Source organism: Ursus maritimus (genome assembly GCF_017311325.1).
Source record: "Ursus maritimus isolate PB19 chromosome X unlocalized genomic scaffold, ASM1731132v1 scaffold_X1, whole genome shotgun sequence".
NCBI lineage: Eukaryota > Metazoa > Chordata > Mammalia > Carnivora > Ursidae > Ursus > Ursus maritimus.
In genome coordinates this window covers 11361050-11376758 of record NW_024423319.1, presented here as the reverse complement: position 1 = coordinate 11376758, position 15709 = coordinate 11361050, and the positions used below count along the sequence as shown (strand labels likewise).

At 46.6% G+C, this 15709-nt stretch overlaps 1 protein-coding gene across 3 annotated transcripts in view; it reads left to right on the top strand.

The window, feature by feature from the left end:
* FGF13 (fibroblast growth factor 13) overlaps positions 1-15709 on the top strand; it is a 473776-nt gene that overhangs the window by 178917 nt on the left and 279150 nt on the right. The gene's annotated exons all lie outside the window — the stretch shown is intronic.

Sequence of the window (15709 nt, the reverse complement as noted above, 5' to 3'; positions counted from 1 at the left end):
CCACGCAAACTCCCAAGTCTTTTGATCACCCCAACTCCCTTGCCAAATTACTCTTTATAGGTCCAACACACCGATTTCATTCATTTTCAGCTGCTGAGCATTTCCAGGAGCATTTCCTCCTGGAAAGATTCATAAGTGAATTGGGGCCATGAATAATCACTTAACAGTTTCAAATGCCCAGTGCATGCCCATCAAGATACAGGGGCTCTTTTCTTCCTAGGCTGTGTGAAGCAGAACATTTCGTGAATGCAGTCCGTATTCCATTCTTCCATCTAATGCTTTCCTCTCGCTGCTAATAATTCATAACATAGCCACCATTTATTGAACATTAGCCATGTGTCAAGTGCTGTCTTTGCATTACTTCTAATTCTCACGAGAACTCTGAATGAGGTATTAACCAAACGAATGCGAATTTGCTCCTTGGTGAGTTGCACAAAGGAAGCTTTATTTGCAGCAAGTTGGGAGATTGGGGGCAATTGGGGGGATGGTGGTTTGAATAACTTCCAATACTGTGACTCCCTGAGCAAGGAAGGGTGAATGGGTTCCCTTTATTTAGGGTTAGGATGAATATTGACATAGGGGAGCCTTATCATCGTATTTAGAGGTGGGTGTAAGGTGGCATATGGGCCTTAAGGAAACATACCTATACGTACATTGTATGTTATGTGAATGAGGCTTGTGTTCCTTCCTGGACTGAAATTTTAGTATTATAATGAAGTAAAGGTAACTGTCAGTCACTCCATGGTCCATCTGTGCAGGTGTGAGCTGGGGGTTGAGTTGAAGCTGGTCTGGGCGGTCTGGGCTGCCAGAGCTCTTCGACCAGACAGTCGTTAGTGCTTGAGGGGTAGTTTCAGTTTCCATCGCAGGATGCTGTGCCCCTCAGTCTTTGCCTGAGTTAAGAGATCAGCTGGAAGGAAGAACTTAAAGAAGAATGTGGGACAAAGGTTGGTGGGTACAAACAGGTGAGCAGTAAAGGTCAGGTCTTGGGGTCTCGCTGGTGACAGTATTACCATACCTGTCTTACAAATGGGGAAACTGAAGCTTGGAGCTGTTAGTCACTCTCTCAAGGTTATGCAGAGAGTGAGTGGCAGAGCCAGAACTTGAAGTCATCCAATCTGCCTCCAGTTAATTGCTCTTAATCACTATACCTCCTAGACTCCAAGGAGTCCATTCCTAAGGAAACAGATTGGCAAACATAAATAATACTCTTGGAAAAGTACGTGGAATATGTACCTGGGAAGTGAAATTGTCAGCTTATCTACATCATGCCTCCATTACATGACCTCACCTCGTTAGGTAGTAGGCTTCTACAGGTGGATGGAAAGCTTATGGCATAAGCCAAGCTTCTCTGGAAGTCACCCACAGTCACTGTGAGCGCTCGGATGCCTTCGTCGCTTATTCCTGATACTAAACTATTTCTCTCTCTCTAACCAACGGCATCTTTTTTCCATATACCTATTACTTCTAGTTCATGTCTAATCACTTAATTGAAAACATACTGACCAATATGAGTCTCACTTCCTGGATGCTTTCCTGGTGAAGGGTTAATCCCTTCTGTTGGCAAGTGATGTTAATAAGCATCGTAATAAAGAGCCCTGGGTCCATAGAGCGCTGGGTAGGTAGATCCCTTCCCCTAGGAATAGTCCCCTCTGTTCACCGAGTAGGCAGGAGTACTGAACTAAACTGCCTTCCTTCAGACTCCGTTGCCGCAATGATCTGTAGACATTGAGCTCCCTCTTTTGTTGCTGCCTGTGATTTACCCTCATCATGCACGAGGGTGGAGGTCAGCATCTGTGCTGAAGGAGCAGAGGAGGAGTCCCCGCCTAAGTCATCTTGATGATTTACATGCTGTTAGGACTTAGAATGTTGCCTGGGAAGAGGACTAACGCATATCCGCGAACTCCTCCCGACACAGCAGTAAAGAACACCACTCGGGGTATAAATATGTAGGAAGTGACAGTCTAAGCCCTCCATTACATGACAGGTCCAACGTGGGACTGCATTTCTAACTGCAGCAGCTACCTTTTCCGAGGCTGTTCCTTGCGGGCTGTTCCTTGCAGAACTCGGAGTTCTCCTCAGTGTAGGCTGCCTCCGTAGACGCAATACCTCATCCCGGTCTACCCAGCACCAACCCAGTCTTGAGAGCAGTGGTGACTAACAGCTTTGGTGGGAGGTCAAAAGAAGAAAAAGAAAACGATGTATGGGATAAATAGTAGCCATTTCAATACATAGGACCAAAAAGAAGGAGGGAAGGACAGATGAATGATTTTTAAAATTAAAATGGCTTTATTAATCCTTTGGTGGTGGTGGGGTGGTGGGAATGTTTATTCTTAAAATTTTAGATTACCTCTTTCCTGACTAGAATAATAGGAGTGAGAAAATTGCCACTGCTGTTCAGCTACTAAAAAATTTAATATCTAAGCATATCTGAGGACCAGCAACACAGTAGCTGCTTTTTAATCTTTCATCCTGAAATTAGCCTGCCTGGCTCTAAAATGTAGCCTATGATCTATTGGCCGCTCAGGAGTGCTTTAGAGGATTTTCGAGCTGGAAGGGCCCTTGGAGATGATCCAGTCTGGTGGTTCCAAAAGTTTTCATCACCAAGGGCACCTTTAATTAATTCCCCTTGTATTCCATGTTTTCAAATACCGTTCCTCCTAAATACATTACATTTATCCCATCATAATTTATTTTCCCATTGCTTGTTGCTCAGCGCCATTGATAACTGCCCGTTAGAGCATCTGGTCAGCATGAAATAATCAATATGACCACAATAAGCTGATAGATGCCTTCCCAAAGCAAAGGCACTCAGTAGTTGAGTTAGCCTGGGGTCTGCCAGACCTCTGGGATTGTTGCAATCAATCCATCTCTCTTAGGTTTATTGAATGTTAAAAATAGCTCATAGAACTCCCATCATGACCTTCTCGTAATCCTTGTGGAGAGCCATTCATCTCCTCCTCCTATAAGGGTGGGCAGATGAGGAGACTAAGATTTAATCACTGAAGTGATTGGCCCAAGGTCACACAGCACATTAATGGTAAGGAGGATCAGAACTCGTGTCTCCTGAGCCTCCCTCCGTCCACTTTCTCCACATCCTCAATTTTTATGTGCTTGAAGTCTAAGAGCTTCATTAATAATTGCCTTTTCCTCTTTGGTGACAAAGACTTTTTAATGAGGAGATGGGGACAAAAAAATGGCAAATTGTATCTGGAGAACTTCGAGGACGGCGGTGTCGGGTATAGACCTTTTGGAGAACAGGAGGCACCAAGGAAGCTGGGATGACAGTGTAGTTTTGTGGCTAGGGCATAGGCTTAGGAGTCAGAAATACCCATGTTCATCATCTGGCTCTGCCACTCAGTGGCTGTGTGACCCTGAGTCAGTTCCTTTTACTCTGTAACATGTCTAGCACATAGGAGAGACAAAAATTAATATCCACTGTGAATTCATTAAATAACCTATAAAATAATACTAATAGCCAGCTCTGAGTCCTGAATTTGTACCCAGCCTGCTTTCTGTGAATTGTTTTGGGCAACTCCGTAGAGAGTATGTCCGGAGCTGTTGCTCTTGAAAAGGTTCGCTCAGGCAGTCAAATAGTGTTCGTGTCATTGTGTTATAGTGTGTCCCAGTCCTTCTAGATGGAGTCATAGTGAAGAGCCACCTCACTTTTTGTTTTTTCCCTTCTCTTAGCCAAATGGCTATGTCACTCTTTAGATGCCCTGTAGCTCCCCATATGGGACGCATGTGTTGGTCACTCTTAGTTAATAACATTTTTGATAGACAGACACGTACCTCCTTGCTACTAGGTCAGGCAGTAAAGTTTCAGTGATGCATACTTTATGTGATTTTCATTGGAATTCACATTGGGAGCCCTGGCGAGCTCATGCTGTGTTCGCTTAGTGAAATGTTGAGACATGGGCTCCATTGTAGGGCTTTGTACTGTCCTACGTGTAGGGTGCCATTCACATCCACCAGAGTGAGTTGTGCCCAGCCCGCGAGACTAGCTGGCCAGGCCCTATGACACATTCCACACTGGCCATGGGCTGTGGGAGTGAGCCAGCAACATTCTCATGCACAGCCCCAGACCAGCTTAGACGCCCCCGTCTTGGAGCGGCAGGCCATCTCATGCCCCCCACAGTGCAAAAGGAAATACGCAGTGTGATTCTTACGGAGGACTTAGGGTCAGGAGAACAGGTGAGTTTCCCCTCCCTCAGAATTTAAGTTAGAGTTGATATAAATTTCAGGCACAGAATAGAATCTTGGCTGGGTTCATGCAGGTGTAAATAAATTTTTTTCAATCTTGTAAAGGGCCTAGAGCAATCCTGGAGATGAAAAGTTATATGTTGCATGGCGAAACAAACAAACAAAATACTTGAAGAGCACAACATACAATGTGACAGTATAATGAGAATTTCCCCAGTTTTGTTTTTCTTGCAATATTGAGAGTCCCCCCCCCCCCCTGTGAACGAGGAGATCGAACCTACCTTTGAGTCTAGTTAAGAATGGATTCTTGATTAACTGTCCAGAGATTCATTGTGTGAGGTGGCATTCTGAGAAGAGTCCTTTCTACAGACAGGAGGTATTAGCTCTTTAGCAAAGAAACAAAAGAGTGCACTTCTTACTGGCTTTTCTGAGCAAGCCAGGGGAGGATTGCAACACGAAGGAGGGCATTATCTCATTGCTCAAGTGACCGGGTTGATTGACCCTGGAGCTGTGCCTGAGTCACAGCTGACCTAGGTCAAGGCTCGTTGGCCACCTCCCCGATGTCCCTTCCTTTGCCAGATTGTTATATAGAAGTGTGAGTGTATTAAAAAACACATGCCAGCTTTGGCTGTTTGGGGGGCATCCTCCGGGGTGAAGATGGATCTGTGCTCCTTGACTCAGGCAGGGATTTTGTCCCAGAGGGGAATGTGCAGGAGTGGGAGCATGGGCTCTGAGGTCTAAGCTCTGATATTTATTATACATATTGTATAGATGGCCTGGGCGGGATAGCTTACCCTCTCTCAGCCTCAGTTTGCTCACCTAAGAAATGAGAGTAATAATGCCAGTGTTTTGTGGATCCAATGAGATGCTTCATGAAAGGTAGGTGATGATAACAGCAGTGTTCTTGCAGGATAAGGACTGTCTGGGCTTGTAGACCATTTCTTTGAATGTGACACTAATGAGAAGACTTCATCTTTGGGGCCAGTAGCTCTCAGGGAAGAATTCTGATGCACATCTGCTGACCATAAGCTTAAACTCTATCCGGTACTCCTTTAGATTGAGGACTTGGTTTCAAGGGACTCCAGGTGAAACTGAGTGTAGACACAGTAGTGAAGAGGCGGCCTCGGGCCCCTGTGGATCAGCACAAGTGCCACGTTCTCGGTCTGGCCTCCAACTTCAGGAACAGGGACTGCCTACTCGAATAACTACTGTGTAAGTCTTGAGGACCTTGTCCGTACAAGAAAGGATTTGCAATTTGTGAGATACGAAACAGCATCTGTAGTTTCTCATTTTAAGCAGATGAATAAAGGCAAGATCATTTGATTTTGGTCCTGTCCTGGGCCACTTGACCTGTGGCTTGGTTTCCATAAATAAATTTTCACCAGGAGCATTGGCAGTGTCAACAGATGCCAGGCCAGGCCGAGATTCATCATTTCCTGGCAGTGCCTCAACCAATCATGAACATCTTCGGATAAATTGCAATGTTTTTTGTTTTGTTTTAGGAAATGGCCTTAAATACCAGCCTCTCTTCCCCAAAGCACTTTAAAAGCAAAATAAAATTAAAACTGCACTTAAACCCAACCAAGCCAGGGAAACGTCACCAAATGCCTGTAAAGGCTTAATGGGCAAGCTTCTCATCAGCTCTTACCTGGCCCTCGTGTTACTCTGCACTCCAGCCCACACGAAGAACTGGGGAGAAAAGACTACGTTGTGTTCTGCGTGAGAAACTTCCCTAAGCATCTAGGTTTAGGCCCCATTTGTCATTAGACAGTTTCTTGGCAGTACATCAAGCTTGGCCTCAAATCAGAACATCTCTTGGGGAGAAATCTGTATTTAGATGTTTCATTTAAAAATTCATCCTTGAATAACAAAGTATTTTGTTGCAACTCCTCCTTGATGCATTCCAAATTCTCCCTACCTCTTTTTTGATTACAATGATGTCATTAATAGTAGATGGCATGGGGAGGGTGAGAATGTGCCGGGGGCTAAGCAGCAAGCCGAGGGCAGCACAGGCTGATAATTCATGGCTCTTTGGGGCTACAGAATCCAGTGAATCTCGGGCCAAGAGCTTGCCACCCTGCCTCCCCTTTCGGGATGCCTATTATTTGCATCCTAGAACTGCTCTAAGTTGGCCAGGAGAGAAATGTCTTTTTAAGTAGTGGGCAGGAAATGAGCTACTAAAAAGGTATTTGGCAAGCAGATTAAATTTCCCCGAAGGCTGGAAGAAGGACTGACTTTTTGTGTCTGTACTGACAGCCTCTTCTTCCTCTTCTCCTGATCTCTCATCCCATTCTAGCCATCCCTCCATGGAGATGACTCTTGTCAAGGTCACCAGGGACCTCCTGTGTGACCCAGTGGAATGGTCCTCTCTTCCTGTGTCTCCTTTGATCTCTCAGTAGCACCCATCAGTTGATTGCTGTCTTTTTTTGGTTTACTTGATTTCACGAAGTTCTCCTGGTTCTCCTTCCTCACTGGACACTCCTTTGCCATCTCCCTTACCGGCTTGCCCCCTCTAACCAATCTCTGAGTGCTCGCTTTCTTCTCCTCCCCATGTGAACCCTGCACCAGTGATCTCATCTGCTCTCAGTCCTTTAATGTTTCATGCAGTTGGCTTCCATATTTCTTTTCTCCACTCCTAAGCCTTTCCCCCAGTGTGTCGTGCCAAATATTTTCTCTGAAGCAGAATACTCAAGAACTGTGAAGATTTCTAACTGTGGAGAACACTGATTGCTTAACAGTTTTCTCTTTTTCTCCATGGCCTTTGATTTCCCATTTCTAGATCATTCTCCTACAGGTATTCTTTCAACAGATACCAACACATAATCTGCACCTTGTCAGGCACAGTTCTGGCTGCTGTACCGATTGTGGGTGGGGGGTAGACAATAACAGTGTGTGCGGGGATGTGTGATTTCATGGGATGAGAGAGAAGGATACATTTCTTCATGTAGTCATTAATACAAATACTCATTCAGCAACTATGCCCTGGAAAAAGCTACAGTGTACCAGATGCTGTGTCACACGCGAGGGATACTGTGAGGACTGGGACACAGCTCCTGCTCGCATGCAGCCTACAGTTGAGTTAGGGAGTCAGGAGGCAGGCATAAGGCGATGATAAGGGGGCACCTGGGGGGCTCAGTCGGTGAAGCGTCTGCCTTCAGCTCAGGTCATGATCCCAGGGTCTAAGCCCCGTCTCGGCTCCCTGCTTGGCAGGGAGTCTGTTTCTCCCTCTGCCTGTTGCTCTGCCTACTTGTGCTCGCGGTCTCTCTCTCTCTCTTTCTCTCTCAAATAAATAAAATCTTAAAGAAAATAAGGCGATGTTAAATGTCCCACCAAGACGATTTGGGTACAGAGATAAATATAGGTGAGGGTCTCAAATTCAGCCCACATGTATTTTTGGGTGTGTTTTTACAAGGGTTGTTGAAAATATTGTTATTTGCCAAGTCCTTGCCACTTGCCCCACAGTATACATGAAGGAACGCTTTCTGGGGCTTGGGTCCTCAATCCGACTGTGTAACCCTGGTCTTGGTGAGCTGAGCCGGACTTCCAAGACCAGAAGGGCTCATTTTGTCTAAACTCGGTCTCTCTGGATTTCTGCTAAGCACTTTAAAGGAAGGGATCAGAGATGGGCTGGAGGGCAGGGAGGGCACCTCTACTCAAGCAGAGGGGTCTTGGGCCTGCCCCTGTCACACTAGTCAGGTAGAGAGAGATGACCAGTTTCACAGGGAGGTGTTCTGTCAGGCCGAGATAACAAAAGCCATAGTCACCCTCATTCTTACCTCCACCCCGCAGAGACACAGACCTCCAATCCTTTTCCTGACCAAAGTGTCAACTCTGTCCTACAGCATTGTGACCCATCCCCCCACTCATGGCCTTGCACTTTGTTAGGATCAGTTCTTGGGGTCTTAGTACAGATGGGGGAAGGAGACTGGTGGGCCGTTGAAGCAAACTTCTAATGGAAACCGGTATATGTGGGTATTGATGGGAGTTTTCCCATAGAAGGTGTGCTTTCATAGCAAGAAGCACATAAGAGGGGTTCAATTCATATTTGTTGAATAAATGACCATATTATAGTGTGAGCAGGAGTTAGCCTGAATCTATTCTGGGTAGCTGTTATGCTGAACACTAGGGAGGTAGACACGAATGACACCAGGTCCCTGGCCTCGAGGAGCTCGGTTCCCGGTTGAATGTGAGACATTGAATCGTTAACAAGGAGGTGCCACTTGGTGTTATAATTATTATAATAACAGCGAATGCTTATTGAGCCCTTACTGTGCCCAGGTAAGGTTTTGTATGAATTATCTCCTTTCAGCCTTACAATAAGTCCGTGTGAGATGTTCTGTTCATCCCCACTCCAGACGCAGCATCAGTCACAAGGAAGTTAATTTTTTGTTTTTAAAAAAGTAACAAAGCCAGGATTCAAAGCAGGCAGATGGACTCTAAAACCTGGGCTCTTCCGTGCTATTGTCGTCGCCTGCAGGTCTGGGCAGAAGCTTCAGGGAATTTAGACATGCACAGTGAGAGCTTTCTGTGTGTGCAGAGAGAGGCAGGCCGGGGGGGGGGGGGAATTAGGCGGTCTTCTCTCTCTCAAAGGTGACTGAGCCTTAGCGAGAGCCTTGAGATGATTCATCTTTGCTCAGGCCAACTTCGGGGCCTTGGGGTCACCTGGTATGCCTACCCCTGTCTGTCGCTGTCAGGCTGCACAAGGGACCCAGGAGAGGCAGTCGGAGAGGTTCAGTCTTCACACGTACTTCTTGAACCTTCAGCTCAGCCAGGCTGTACATTTCATTCCTCACACTTGGAAGCACCACAGCCTGCCTGCAGTTGGGCCTCATGCCCATGGAAACGAAACCCCAGAGGGGTTTCATTCTTCCCATTTTTGTGACATTCTTTAAAAAAAATAAAGCCAGAGTGACGTAGAGCAAAGCGATTGGTGGGAGTTGGGAGAGGGGAGAAGGGGGCAGGTGTGACCAAGAAGGGGCTGGCGCGGGGGAGGGTTTGGGAGAGAGCGATCTGTTGGAGGGGTCACCCACCAAGTTTTCTGCAAAGACTAATGATTCTGGAAGCTTTAGGTCTGTTCCCACAGGGCAGAAGGACCACTCCTAGTTGCCAAACTGGGGAGTTGTTCTTTTGCCTCTCCTCGTTCATCCACCTGAAGTCTCGGGGGTGCTCAAGTCCAGGGCAGGGAGAGAAGAGAGGAGAAGCTTGGTCACAATCATATTCTGTCTAGACCAGCTTTAGTGATACGCACCGTATTTCTGCAAACTTCTCCCCTTACCGGCTGGGGGAGTTTGCCAAGGCACTTAAACTTCTTTTGATTCTTCCTTCATCTGGGACATGTGGATAACAGTACTTGCCTTGCTCAACTCACAGAAAGACTGTTAGGATCAATTGGCAAAGGGCTGGGCATATTTGATGAGAAAGGTGCATCAGATAGGACGTATGATGGGCTAGCTTGGATACCTACACTTTCTTCCAGTAGAATCATGTGTTCTGATTTCCAGCCTCCCAAGCAACCAAATTACAGAGGCGTTTTTGTAACCTATAGAACATTCCATCCAGTTTATTTCCAAAGCTGTGAGTAGAGAGCCACGCTCCATGAGAAAAACACTTTCGAAATAAAGTACAAGTTCCCATCAAGGTATTCTGACACGTTAGACAAGATGCCAAATCGTTACTGCTCTGCAGAATAATTAGGTGAGATTGAAAAGCAGTTGTTTTTTTTTTTAAATCATGATGGCAATTCATTTGTGCCTTGCCCACGTTCAAACGAGGCATTTTTGAGGTGTGGTCATGTGGGATGAGAACATTCCTGCTTCTTTATCCCTATCAGTGTTTTGAGGAGAAGGCATCCTCTCCTGCTTCTTGGCTACGGCCCACTCCCTCCAGTGAACTCCCATAACATGGGGCCGGGACCACTCTGCCCTTCGCCTTGTGGCATCATTGTTCCTCTACTTGCTGCCTCCCCAGTTAGTCTAGAAGCTCCTCTAGGGCAGCCAGGTCTCGCTCAGAGCACTGTGGACAGTGCCTTGTGCCTTACTGATATTTGGGATTGAGCTCTTGCGTCGAAAGTTAAAAGCAAAAGGGGTTACACTGAAGTCTAGGAAAGCAACTACTTGTTTTTTCTTTTAGAAAAGTAAAACTGAATCTGTTGATTACAGAAACTTTTCAAACAGTGATTAGTCAGACCAAGGTAATTAAAATCATCAGTACTCTACCGCTTAGGTAAAAAAGGTTCATCACTTCACGTGGCTTCACGTGGCTTCACGTGGCTGGCTGCTGTGGTTGACGTGAATCTACAGAGAACTGTGGCAAGACCGGAGCCCTCAGTAACCTCACCGACTGGGGGGAAAGGCAGACACATGTGCTCGGTCCTGCAGGCAATGGGGAGCCAGTACAAGTTCTGGGCAGAACGCCGACAAGACAGAAATATTTAAGGAGTATTTGTCTGACAGCAGTTTGCAGAATTGTGTGAAGAAAATGAGGCCTGAAGCCTAGAGACCAGTTAGGAAGCCTTTGCTAAGAGGCCACACATTTTACTATTTGGCCTTAAGATAAAGACAGTGCCATTCACCCAGAGTGACCTTCTTCCCAAGTTACTCAGCCCGGGGCCTTCAAGAGTGAGACTCGGAGGATAGCCTTGCCCCCTTCACATTTACTGAGCAACAAGGAGCTCAGAGAGTGCCTCAGTGTAAGGGCAGCAGGCAGTGCTCGCTCTCTCTCTCTCTTTCTCTCTCTTTCTCTCTCTTTATCTGACTGGCTGGGCTCCCAGGCCACACTGCAGAACTCGAGTCCTAAGGGACATATCTTTAACCTGCACGTCAGCCAGTGGGTGTCCATGTTAAGAAATGTCTCGGAGAATCTTCCCAGGTCTGTCACTTGTCATCCTCCAAGAAATTTAGATTTTCTTAAAAACCTGGATGCTCCTGGTCAGAAAAGCATAGAACCAAAGACATGTTTCAGGCTAGAAAAGACATCAAGACCTCTCCTTTCATAGATGAGGAAAGGAGCCCTGGAGAGGTCATACTTGCCCAAGGTCTCATATCTGAGTAAGTGACAGCAGTGGGCCTCAAATTTAGTTCCAGCTACTTCTACCACAGCCCAGCCTGTAAGTGGAAGTTGCTTATGGGCTGGAGGAAATGGCTGGGCCTCTACATACCAAGGCCGGTGTTGCTGGGGGACAAGCAAGGAAGCCAGACTCACTGGATTCCTTTTGATTCCTGAGGACACAGAGCAGCGATTTAAAAACAACCAAGAAGCAAACAAACTCAAAACTTAACAAACGGACAAAGACATGACACTCCCAGCAGGCTTTTTTCCGCTTCGTGGAGATGTTCAGGTTTCAGAAGACACTTGGGAGGGACAAGGGCGCCGGTGGAATTAATCTCAGGAACAGTCGAGTGGCCATGAGCTCATTTAGAGAGGATACCTCATTGGCTAACGCCAGCATTTGCGAGGGGTGACCCACTCTAGGCGCCACGGAGGAGTGACCTTTATGATGCCGTGTGTGTTGTGGGGGTGCACAGGTGGCAGCTGGCCTTTCATTCTGTGTGGTCACCTAAGCTGCCGGGACACGTGCGCGGGAAAACACTAGCTCCGGAGTCAGCGCGCTGTGGTCATTCTTTCCTATTTATATATTTGATTGTTTGATCTGAGCACATAAACCCGGTTTTGGATGCCACAGATCGCCCTTTGTTAGGCTCTTCTCCCTAGGCTCGTGTGTTGAGGGTGTAGCTAAGGAGAGTACAACAAGTTTTTAGAAACAGTAGATTCTCCCATCTCTCTATCCTTGGCTAAAACGAGACATACACAGGCTTTCGTGTATCAGTTTACAGAAGCTGATGACTCTATTCACACAGAGCTCCGTTAAGTGTGTTGGAAGCCTGGAGCAATTTGGCCACGGAGAGCTGTTTTTCGGTTTAGAAGAAAACTCAGCCCCTAAACTAGATAATGTGACATGTTCTATTTTTAATGAGTGTATTTTCCTGTTTCAGCTTAGAGGTGTTGGTTCATCATTTTGATTCTTGACAAAAGGATTCTGCTCAGAATCTCAGCTCCCTGGTGGGTTGGACTTTTCACAGAAACATCTGCGCTGAGGCGAAGGGGATTCATGCCGTCCTAGACGGTGTTCACTAGATTTCCCCTAAACATCTGTAGCTAGAAGAGTCCCCGGCAGTCTCCACTCCCCAGCTAGAGATGGGCCTGCAGCCCTCACCGCTGGCTCGGGAGAAAATCGGCAGTTATTAAAAAAGACGATTCTTGTCTGTCAACAAAGGACCGAGTCTGCTACGGGCACGTGGGCTATATCCAGTGCTCAGGTGTTTCTCGGAGCATCTCCTCCCCCACGGCCTCATGCTCGCCGAGCATTGTGGGTAGTGAGGGAGGAACCAGCCCCAAAGATTGGCCTTGAGGGAGAAAGACATGATGAGAATTCTGATTATAGAAAATCCCTTTCAATTTATAATCCATAAGAAATTTACTCCAGAAGAGAATTGAGAGGGTTTTTTTTTCCCCTCCCACATTTCTACTGTCCTTTCTTTTCATTTTCCGCTTCCTGCAGACAAGCGGTTATTAAACGGAGGCTACGTGGGTACCTCGGTGACCCAAGTTGCTAGGGATACGTCAAGTGCTTCAGCCCGTCGCCGCCGAGGGAGGCGTGGGGTCTCTCCATGGCCCTTGACTTTTCAACTTCAATTAGAAATCCGCTCCGTCCGGTTGTGCACAAGTTTCCCCGGCGTGTGGTCCCAGGGCCAGTGCGGGGCGTGGGCTCGTGGCTGGTTTGTTACCGTGTCTGCTCAGCGGCCTGGGTCCCTGCGTGGGGAGGGGAGTCCGTGAGTGAAAGCAGGTCGAGTTTTCAAGTGTGGGTTCTTAGGTTCGCCTGGCAAATGACTGTTGGTGACTTTAAAGAAAAAAAAAGAGACTAAAGGACTTTCCACATCTGTCCTCCTAAATCGCAGCATAATGTTTTGCTCATATCCCTTTATTTCTGCCTCTGCTCTGGATTCGGAGGAGTCCTTTTTGCGGGGGTGGGGGGGGATTTGCCCCATCCAGAGAGCAGGAGATCGCTTGTTTCCTTCTACATGCATTTTATTAGCCCTCCGCTTTGTTGCCGTGAACATTAAAATAAACCCCATAACCTAAATTTTGCTTTTACTAAATAAGTGAACACAGTCGTTATTAGCTGAATTCAAGCAGCTTTTGGTTAGAAACATTATTCTATTATGGCATAAACACAGCAGAAAAAAAAAAATCAGACGCCCTAGCACAGCACATGTTTCATTGGGAGCTTGACAAATATGTTGGCCTCAAAGTAAACAAGCTATATTCTTTCCGACTCACTGAAGCGTGTTAACTCTTTCAGGCCACTTGCTGCTAGGCACCCAGTACCCTGCTGGCTTGAGTCCATGGCTTCACAAACTATCCGTTTCCTGCCAAAGATTGGCTCCGAGACTGAAAAAGGCACAGACTCCTTGCTGCATTTCTTAGGCGAGTATTTATTTAGCACCTGTTCAAGCCAAAGGTAGTGCTAAGGACTGGAAATACACAGAGAGGTAGAAAACAGGGGTAGCCCCTGCCTTCAAGAGCTTTCAAGCTGTTGAGAAGATTGAACCCGCACGCCTGCACGCACGCGCATGCGCACACGCACAGCAAGGGCGGGGAAGTAACAGTTCATGACCCCATATGCCTGAAGATCAGCTTGAATGGTGTGGACCACACCGTTGCTGCAGAGTAGTTTAGGGAAAGGAGGTCATCACTGTGGTCAGGGAGCCAGGGAAGGAGCTCTGGCAAAATGGAGCTTGAACTGGACGAAGGAGAACTGGGAGGATATTGTGCACACACAGCAGAGGGGGTCGTGATGTTGTCCAACTAAGGTGAGTAGTGGTCGAGGGCCTCTTACTTGCTAAATGCAAGGACCAGAGCGAGGAATAAGCCAGGCACTATCTGGGCCATCGGGGGCTTATCCTTCAGTATGAAGACAATTATTTTAATTGTATTTTACTGACTGAGGTATTGCAAATGTGCAAAGTGCTGTAAATAAGTGGAGAATCCATTGATAAACTGCTTCAATAAAAGAGGTGATCAGAGTGGAGGAGTCTGTGAGTCTGGCCTTCCCAGGATCCTGTGGTTTGATCCAAGAACTGGAAGGTCAAGGACCAAGATGACTTGTTCCATCATCTCGGGTCATACAGACATTCATTACTGCTTCTAACAGCACTTGAAGTTTCTCTCTCTCTCCCCTCTTCCCCACACTAAACACACACACACACACACACACACACACACACACGAGTTTTGTTTTGTTTTTTCTGCTTTCACACACCTGTGGACACGTCAGCCTCAACTTCAAATCCACTTTCTAGTTCAAAGATCCAGCAGGGATGGGCCAGAAGTCCTGTGTTCCAATGTCAAAGTGGCTTCGCTTAGATCAGCTGTCCCAATGTTTGCCTAGTGCGGCAAGTCCTATGATCTTGAGAAGAGAGCAAGAGAAATGATTGCCTTGCAGGTACAGACAGTCGCTGCTAGGGGAGAGAGCCTACTATCTGGCCGGACCATGTATGTTGGATAAACAATGGGATGACTGCTGTCACTGGAAACCAGGCTCACCATGGTGGGAAGTGGTGAGAGGTGGTGAGAATGTAGACTAGAGAGAGAATAGGGCCTGTGTGTTAAGATATCGTTTTCAGGTGGAAGAGGGAAGTCTTTGTGTCTCATTGGTATTGAAGCATATTCGGGACTGCCTGATGCACAGAGAAACTGTGGAGAAAAATCCAGCCCTGGCTGGGGAGTTGTGGGCCTGGAATAAGCATTTTCTGAGATCACTTCCCAGCGTATGGGTCTTTGATTTGAGGCTCCTGCAGATTCCTCTGAGAGAAATGTTGGTGATGTTTCTCTCCCCACAGGGAGTGTGGTGTCCTCTGGGAATCAGGAGAGTCCAAGGAGTTGCTAACACCCCTGGGTTTGGCCTTCTACCTTCCTAGAGCCTGTGCCAACACCTTCCTACAAGAGGACTATGTCCTTCGAAGGCAGAAATGGAAGGATTCAAAACTCTACTGTGCCCCCCCCCCATCTAGACGTAATGCAGTGCACTTACGTGATACAAACAAACCATTTTTCTTTGAGAAGCCCCCTCCCAAAATCGGGTCAGTTTTTTGTATTATGCTTCCTGCTCGTCTTAGACTATTTCAATTATCTATTTAATTTAAAAATTTATGAATTTTACATGTATAAAATTTTAATGTAGAAATTAGAATGTTTGCTCATTATGGGAAATTCGGGAAAGTACACAACATGCTGTCACTCTGAACACCGAAGGAGGATCAAGTTGGTGTTGTGTTCTATTTCTTCCCGTTATTTCATACATGCAGTGTATTATTTGAAAGTAAATGATAACAGTGTAGTACGTACAGTTTTTCATGCCCTTTTTTCTGTAGTATATAGTGAGCATTTCCCCATGTCAGCACATATTCCTGGTGGTTATAGAGTGGTCCAGAAATATATTGAAATACTGACC